This window comes from Mus caroli, chromosome 8, assembly GCF_900094665.2.
Source record: "Mus caroli chromosome 8, CAROLI_EIJ_v1.1, whole genome shotgun sequence".
Lineage (NCBI taxonomy): Eukaryota > Metazoa > Chordata > Mammalia > Rodentia > Muridae > Mus > Mus caroli.
The window spans coordinates 86,018,190-86,026,870 of record NC_034577.1 but is presented as its reverse complement, the minus strand read 5'-3'; the positions used below and the strand labels follow the sequence as shown (position 1 = coordinate 86,026,870).

The 8,681-nt window shown below is 52.1% G+C and overlaps 1 protein-coding gene across 1 annotated transcript in view; it reads right to left on the bottom strand.

Annotated features, from left to right (window-relative positions):
- Cpne2 (copine 2) overlaps positions 1-3,707 on the bottom strand; it is a 37,991-nt gene extending 34,284 nt beyond the window's left edge. The window contains exon 1 of the mRNA XM_021169647.1: positions 3,542-3,707. The gene's annotated coding sequence lies outside the window, so the exon portion shown is untranslated. The remainder of the gene's footprint in view (positions 1-3,541) is intronic.
- Between the last annotated feature and the right edge of the window lie 4,974 nt (positions 3,708-8,681).

Here is an 8,681-nt window from a genome sequence, read left to right as displayed (position 1 = left end):
GGGAGGGAGGGAGGAAGGAAGGAAGGAAGGAAGGAAGGAAGGAAGGAAGGAAGGAAGGAAGGAAAGAAGGAAGGGATTGATGACTGAGGTCAGAGAGATTAAGAAACATCTACATTAAGTGGGGAATGGGTAACACTCCCCAGCATTCTCTGGTGGGCAGGCAATAGGCAGCAGGTAGTAACAGTGGCTAATCCGCAACTTTTTGTGCCAGGAAATCCTGCCCTGTTCTGACACACACCTTTCCACACACCTTTCCACACCCCTTCCTGGAACCCAGCATAATAAAACCAGTGTCCCTCCAGGGACTCAGGCTGGCAAGCTCATAATCTGTTCAGGCTGTCACCTAACACTCAGGACCTCATTTGGGATGAAGGGTAGACTCCCATTCCTCATATAACATTTACTGGGTACCTTCTGTGTACCAAGGTACTGTTCAAGTATGAAGAAGGCACAGCCTGTTCGGTGGAGACGATGCCCACTGGAGGAAGAGAGAGGTAAGGAGCCGATGCACAGACAAATAAATGAGATGACTTCAGACTGACAAACACCCTGGGAAAAACATAGTAAGATAAAGGGATGGGGATATGCCTCCTCCCTCCTGTCTCTTCCTCTCAGATTCCAGCGGACAGAGCTGTGGCTGTGGGTGATAAGTAGACGGTACTCCAACACACTAACCAGTAGTTTCTTTGGCCTCTGTGGGAGCCAGATTCAGGAGGCAAACAAGAGCAAAGGACACAGAAGGCACCTCTGGCCCAGGGTCAGTCTTCAAGCATTGTCTCTCCTGGACAGCAAGGGGTGGACCATGATCGGATGGTCACCATCTCCAGCCTGCCCTGCCTAGATGGCAGGGTGCCCGAGCCTCCTGCTTCTATAGAGACCACACAGACCTTTCGGAAGCCATGTGCTTCGAAGCGAGATGGCTGGATTCTGGAGGTGTTCTGTTCCTACCCTCTGCAGCCCCAGCCTATCTCGCAGGGCTAGGGGAGGGCAGAAGAGGGGAAGGCAGGAACACCTAGGAAGTCTCAGCAGGTAAAGATGCTTTCTCCTGACAGGAGTGCAATTACTAGAGAGTGCTTTTTCCGTCTTCTGTTCAAGCTGTCAGAGCCCAGTGAGGTCAGCTCCAGGTAGGGGTGATGGGACCCCTACCCAGGATGCATTACTTCAAATGTGTTCTTTACATTTGGGCTGAGTAGAACGAACCTTCCTACCCTGGCCTCTCTGCCCCTCGAATGGCCCAGAGGTACCAGTATCTGATTCCAGGACTCGTCTCTTAAGCCTCACCCCCCCCCCCCAGCAAAAAAATTCCAGAAGGAATGTTGGATGCAGTCATGCGAATCAAGTGCACTAATATTCCCAGGAACAATGGGATGACAGCTGTTCCCAAGTGCCTCCCGCACCAGTCACAGCGCTGACACACAGGCTCTTTGTCACCTAAATGGGTCCTCATAACTACCTTTAAGGAAGCACTCAATTACCTGGAAAGAGAAGGGGACAGAGAGTGCACGCACACCTCACTATTATACAGATAAACTGAGGCTCCATTTTGACCCTCTTCTTCACGTGGTCCCCTCAGGGTTTTTAATTCTTAAGGCACTGGGGGAGGGCTTGAAAGGCAATCACAGACCCTCATGAAGAGCTCTCCACGTGTAAGAATACCTTCCCCGTTTCCTGGCCCTAGCCTTCCTACGGCTCTGTAAATGGGCTGGTATTGCCGTCTGCCCTCGTTTCACAGATGGAAAAACACCCAGAGCCAAAGGGTGTGTGTGTGTGTGTGTGTGTGTGTGTGTGTGTGTGTGTGTGTGTGTAGGCATGAAGGCATGAAGGCAGGAAGCAACAGAGAACTCAAGCATCCATAGCCTTTGTCCCTGGTTTTTCCATGCAGAAATGCATCTGATGAACTCTCCCATTCCAAGGGCTCATTATCATCTGAGGACAACCCCAGAGTTCACTGGGCCCCCTGCCAAGGTGGCAATAAACTCTCGCTTTAGTGTTTGTGCCTGGTCAGTTTCCAGGAGGCCCTGGAGACGGTCCTACTTTATAGAAACTGGAAATACACAGTTGAGACCACCATCCCACTTCCGGTCACAAAAAGGTGTTCAAGGCCAGGTAAGTCTCTCACAACTCCCGTATTGGGACTGTTCACAGGCCACTAGAAATGACAACCCAACCCAAAATGCCTCCCTTCCTGTGGGAGAAGGGCTCTCATCCAATGCAAAAGGCAGCACTCTTGACCTCACAAGGGGAGTTGCAGCCACTTGACCAGAAGTCAGAGAGCAAAGGACTAGGAGTCAGTAGGCACCTCTGGCCCTGACTGCAATCCTGAAGCATCAGGGACCTTATATTGTCTCTCCTGGACAGCAGCTTTCCCGACAAGAAGGAAGGATGACCAGGCCCTCCCACTTTGACAGTCCACATCAAATCCCTTCTGAGCTCATGGTGAGGGAGCTATATTCTGGAAGAGTTTAGCTCTGCCTGGAAGAAGGCAAAGGGAGGGGATCTCCCCAGGCTGGAAAGCAGGACCCTAACCCTGGACTAGGGAATTCTCAGCAGGAAGCCTGCCTAGCAACAATGCCTCCAAACAAAGATGCGGTAGACACCTCCAGGGGCAGTATAATACTCCTTCCCATCTCTGAGAGGGGCAGTATAATACCCCTTCCCATCTCTGCGTGACAGTTCCAGACCCCTACATGATGGTGGTCTGTGGTCAGACAAAACAAAGGGCATCTGGGCTAATTCTCAAAGGCCTTTCCCCTTTCCCCTTCCCCCAGAATTCTTATAGGGCAGGAAGAATCAGAGTACAAGGAGGACCCTTTGAATGGCCACCCAGCTCCGGACTGCTATTGCACCTGTGACCTTGGGCACTCCCAGCCTCCTTTTGAGGTAGCCCCTTATCCAAAGACTAGCCAGCTATACCAAAGACAGGATTCGGGAAGGGAGGGGAAGAGAAGGAAAGAGGAGCATTAGTCTCCTTTATTTTTCCCAGGAGCACCGTTGCGGGGATGGGGAAAAAAAGAAGGGCTTCTCGCTTCCTCCTCCACCCCTTGAAACACACAGGTGCCAGACAGCTTTTGCGCAAAAACTAGTTTGCAAACACACTCCGACTTCTGGAACGCCGCCCAGCACTATTCCCCATCTCTTCTCCCCAGTTGGAGCAGGGAGTCGGCCCTAAGGGCTGATCCCAAGTAGCGCCAGGTCCTGGTCAGGGTGGGGTCAAAGGGCGCGCTCGCCTCCAAACAATTGTGCTGGCGGCTGCCCACAGTCGCCCTCTAGACACCTAACGGTGGAAGAGGGTCTCCCAAATAGCTAGCCAGTGTCCCCGAAGCCGCCCATCCTCTAGCCGCCCCCCGCAGACGGGCGCCCCCGCGTGGCCGGGTGGGAGCTGAGTCCCCCACCCCACCCAAGGCGTGCTGCGGGGGGTGGGGGGAGAGCGGCGGCCAGGGACGTCGGAGTCCCTTCGGCTGAACCCACTCCCCCTCCAAGCCCCAGGCCGAACTTGAGCGCACGCAGTGCCCGGCCCGCCCTCGCCGCGGACCCCACTCACCGCGCTTTCTGCAGCCTCAGCGTGCTCCGGGCCGCCGGGGCATCCCCGCGCGCTGTGCTATCGGCCGGGCGGCGGCGCGGGACAGGCTCAGGGCGCTACCCGCGCGGCCGTACCCACTCGTGCGCTCGCCCGGGCTGGGGCTGGCCCTCCTCGGGCCCCGGCTGCGGCGCGGGCTCCTCCCTCCAGTCGAGGGAGGATGTGGGCGGGAAGCGGGCGCGAGGCGGGCGCTTCCTGGAGGGGCGGCTCTCCGGGCTAAGCGGGAGCCTGTCCCGCTCCCGGCTGGTGGCCCGCGAGGACCTGGATGCAGCAGGCTGCCACTCCGAGTGATGCCGCGAATTCGCACCCAGCGCCGGGCCCGCCGCTCTGGGCGTCAGGCACCGCCGAGCTCTCCGCGTTGCGCTCCAGTTCAAGATGCGGGGACCCGGGGGTGCGATCTCCTGGCCCGCTAGACCCCCGGGGCGCCGCCCGCGGCTCTCACCCCAAAGCGCGCAGGGCTCAGCACGGAACCCTCGGGGAGACGCCCAGGACTTGCCTCCGAGCTGTTGGAGCCGCACAAGACCCGCAGTGTTTTCTTTTTTCTTTTTTTTATTTTATTATTATATATTTTTTAATTTCTTTCAATAGCGTTTTCTTGCCGCCTGAGACTGGGAAGATGACACATATTCCCGTGACAAAGACGATGAGATAAAGACGTTCGGAGTGGGGTTTGGGATCAACGGGAGAGCTGAGGCCTCCCCTCTGTGCAGCCAGCTTTTGAACCAGAGGCACCAGTTCTTAAGGGACTGTTTTGTCGCTGGGCAGCTGGTGGTCGCTCAGTGGTATTTTGTACCCTCGGAGCAAGTAAACCACTGGACATCAGGACGGAAGCCCTTTTAACCAGATTCTGTTGTGGGAGGTGTAGGGGGAGACATGGCTGTCCAGAGGTCTTAATAAGCATGGCCAAAGCCCTGGGCCCTGGTGTGCAAGTCTGGGGATTGTAGGGCTGAGTGGTAAAGCCTTGCACTGAGGTTGTAGGTTTTCTATTCCAGACAGATAAGAGTTAATGCGGGAGACTCACGCTGCAGCTCTGAGATCCCTCCACCTCTGAGTCACAAGCACTTTGCAGCCTTAGAAGGGCCCCCACTAAGCAGCCCCAGGGCACAGAGCTTTGTTCTCTCTGCCTGCCTGTCCCCGGAGCTTTCTGCTTTTCTCCAGATTCTCCTCGTCTTCTTGCGCAGAAAGTCCTCCATGCCCTCTGCTCAGCTCTGGGACAAAGCAACCTGTGGCGCCACTTAGAGCTGAGGTAGAAAATGGGGACTGCAATGTCTTCTCCAGACTGTGAAGCAATGGCAGGTAGACAAGTAGATGGATGAGAAGTTCAGGATGAAAGGCAATTAGCACAGAGACCCAACTCAGCTGTGGGATTTGACCAGCACTTTTCTAAGAACCCAGAAGAATATGGCGATTGGGGGGGGGGGGAGGGAAAAGATGTCACTAGGTCCTGGTCAGAAGAGCAGAGTACTAAGGTCAGGGGTCACAGCAATTCCATTCCTAAGTACCTACCCAAGAGAAATGAAAATGTTTGTTCAAGCAAAAACTTGAGCATGAATGCTTGCAGTTCAATAAACATTCTAGCTCAACTTATAAACAGTTCACTAGAGCCAAAATGTGGGCAAGATCCAATCTATACCAGCAGTTCATAAGGGAAAGTTCAGTGCAAAGTCCACACAGTGGAATATTACTCACCCAGGGAAAGTACTGACATATTAAAGTAGGGATAGTCTCCAAGGCAGCTCATCATAAAAGGCCGACTGAATAATTCCATTTTAGGAAATGCCCAGAAGAGACATAGCCACAGAGGTAGAAAGGGGATTCTAGTCATCCGGGCCTGGGAGGGAGAATGGATGTGGTTACTCTTTGATACAGGGTTTCTCCGAGGGAAGAAAAAAGGGTTTCAGGGCTGGAGAGATGGCTTAGTGGCTAGGACCACTGACTGCTCTTCCAGAGGTCATGAGTTCAATTCCCAGCAACCACATGGTGTCTCACAACCATTTGTAACGGATTCTGATGCACGCTCTTCTGGTCTGAAGTGAGGGACAGTGTACTCACATACATGAAATAAATAAATAAATAAATAAATAAATAAATAAATAAATAAATAAATAATTAAAAAATCCTGAAAAAGTGAGGGACAGCGTACTCACATACATTAAATAAATAAATAAATAAATAAACCCTGAAAAAAGATTTCAAAAGTAAGAATTGGATCTGGAATGTTTCCAAAAGGCTCATGTGTTGACATTTTACTCTATAAATCATTTCACTACTGGGAAGTACTGGAAACTTTAGAGGAAAGTTACCCAGTCACGGCCCTGATCTCTCTCGACATCACAAGGTGTGATGTTGTCTTCCTGAATGCCCAGTATCAACAGAGCCGGCATACCATGAGCCAAAACTACAAGCCAGAGGAAATCCTCCTTTTCACAACTGTTTTTCACATCGACGAGAAGTTGACTAACAGTTGTGTAACTCTACCGAAACCCAAAGGGCATGCATACTTTAAAGGGCAAGCGTCATACATGTTGATTATTGTCTTAGTTAGGGTTCTACTGCTATGAACAGACACCATGACCAAAACAACTCCTATAAAGGACAGCACTTAATTGGTGCTGGCTTACAGGTTCAGAGGTTCAGTCCACTATCATCAAGGCATCCAGGCAGACATGGTGCAGGCAGAGCTGAGAGTTCTACATCTTCATCTGAAGGCTGCTAGTGGAAGACTGGCTTCCAGGCAGCTAAGAGGAGGGTATTAAAGCTCACTCCCACAGTGACACACCTACTCCAATAAAGTCACACCTACTCTAACAAGGCCACACCTCTTAATAGTGCCACTCCCTGGGCCAAGCATACACAAACCATCACAGTTATATCTCCATAAAGCTGCCCTCCAGCCAAGGGCAGAGGTCAGGAGACACAGGTCAAGTGTTGGTCCCAGGTTAGAGTCACTCACTGCATGCCAGATGCAAGACCAGACAGTGAAGGTGAAGCTGCCTGTGTCTTGAGAGTCTAGAGAATTTTCTGTACAGTTGGAGGCCTGAACCCCATAAAAGGCTCCTGTGGGGCGCATGTAACTCAGCACAAGCTTCTGGGGTTTGTTCCCCTAGTGCTGGTTGCCTGGCCAAACTGCCAGAGTAACCCAGGGGGGCCTGTGCCCTTCCCTGTGTTTGTAAGCCAAAGATATCCTGAGCACCTGCCAGGCAAGTGTGTGGGAGGGGAAGGGACAGAGGGAGTTAGGATTATCGTGTATGTACCAGTACCCTAAAGCTTGGTCTGAGATCATGCAGGCTCAGTGAAGGCAGTTTTTGCTTGGGTTCAGACCACCGCTGGCTGCCGTCACAGGGAAAGCTTCCTCAAGCCCTGATAGGATCAAGAGTGTTCCGGTGGTGTGGCCATAGCCAAAGGAGGGTTTCCTTTCACTGTTGATGATGGCTGGCCACCCACTGTGACTTACTGGCAACCAATCCAGTGGGACCTAAGTTGCCTGGTGATCGTCCCCAAGCTGGCCACTGAGTGGTTTTTTCCTGTAAACTCTGGATGTGGTTTTCTTTGTGTGGTCAAAACAGAACCTAGATGGAGTACAGGAACGTTTCATATGGGGAGGGGGGCTCTTGTCTGCAGAACACCCAGACCTGCAGGCTACTTCGATCCCCAGCCTAGGACAACCCCAGGGTCTCTTTTGGCTCCTTGGAAATGCAGAATGCCAGCCCCAGGAGGCTCAGGCTTGCTGAAGCGGAACTCCGACATACATCACATGTGGAGGTTTTTATAGCTGGGCATTTATAGGGATCTTCTTCATCAGTTCCCCAAGGTGGTTTGGAACAGCGGCTTCTGGACAGATGTGCTAGGGAACAGAACAGACAAAGCAGTGGACGGGGGCTTCAGGTCTGAGAGAGAAATGGTAACTACAGTTCCCATCGGGAAGACGGACATTTGTGCCATCTTCGACCCTCTCCGATGATGAGCAAGTGACAGGGACCACGAGCTTCTCCCAACCCTGAGGGAGGACTTAGGTGCTCCCAGGCCAGGCCACATCCTGATCCCCGAGAAGGACCTCACACTTCTCATTGGTACCAGTGATGGGATTTCATTTGCTTCTCTCTGTATTTTTAAAAGGAGTCTACTCCCGAAGGAAGCCATCCTTGACACTGGGCCCTACTTGCTTTAGATGAAAACCTGCCAAGGTTCCCAAGCAGGTAGGCGGCAGGAAAGGAAGTTTCTCTAGGAAAAGAACAAGGAGTTGGCACACTGACTTGAGGTGGGCCTAGCCAGCTCGGAATTTGCCAGTCAGCCTGTGGTGTGTTTTGGGGCCAAATATTGTTTCTTGGAAGTTAGAACTTAGGCAGAACTAGAGAAAGCCTAATGAAAAACAACGGGCTACAAAGGAAGGACTGTCTCTGTGTTCTGGGCTCCCTGTCCTCGGAGACTACTCTGTGCAGGTCACTCGGTCTGGCACGTCTACTGGACGTGCTTGGTTCTTTTTTCAAATTTAACTATCCTGTCTTCAGTCTGGCCAAGATAGGAGTCAGAACAACTCCTGCTAGTCAACCTGGCAATTTCCCAGAAAAGGGAAACAGAATTGGACCTGGGATTTCTTGGTAAACTTCTTGGATCCTCTACCTGCTAACTTCCTGCCCGTGTTTGCCAGGTCTGCCCCTATTCTGGCCTGATAAGAGTGTCCTGGTATGACACTTGTGTTTGGCACTTGGCCGGAGGACTTTCTCCTCGTGCTTGGTGGGATGCCAGAGACAATGCAGAGGGCCAAAAAGGTCAGAACCAAGTCATCCTGGTGAGCCACAAGTATGCTTTGACATACCAAGCGCCTAGCCATAAATGGCCTTCTTTCTCCTTAGTTGTTCTGGGAAATTACTGGTGGGCCAACCTGCCCTCTAGTGACACTGAGCCATAACTGCACCCTACTGGCTTGGCTCTTCACAATGTGGGAGGAGGAGGAGGTGCCATTCTATCACTTGGGGGCATCTCTGCATCCTTTATGATACTCAACCCTGAGAAATAAAGGGAGATAGAATATAATCATCACTTATTTGTAACAGGAACTTTCTTCACCTTGCTTTCCTGACCTCACTAGTTATCTTGTGTCTGT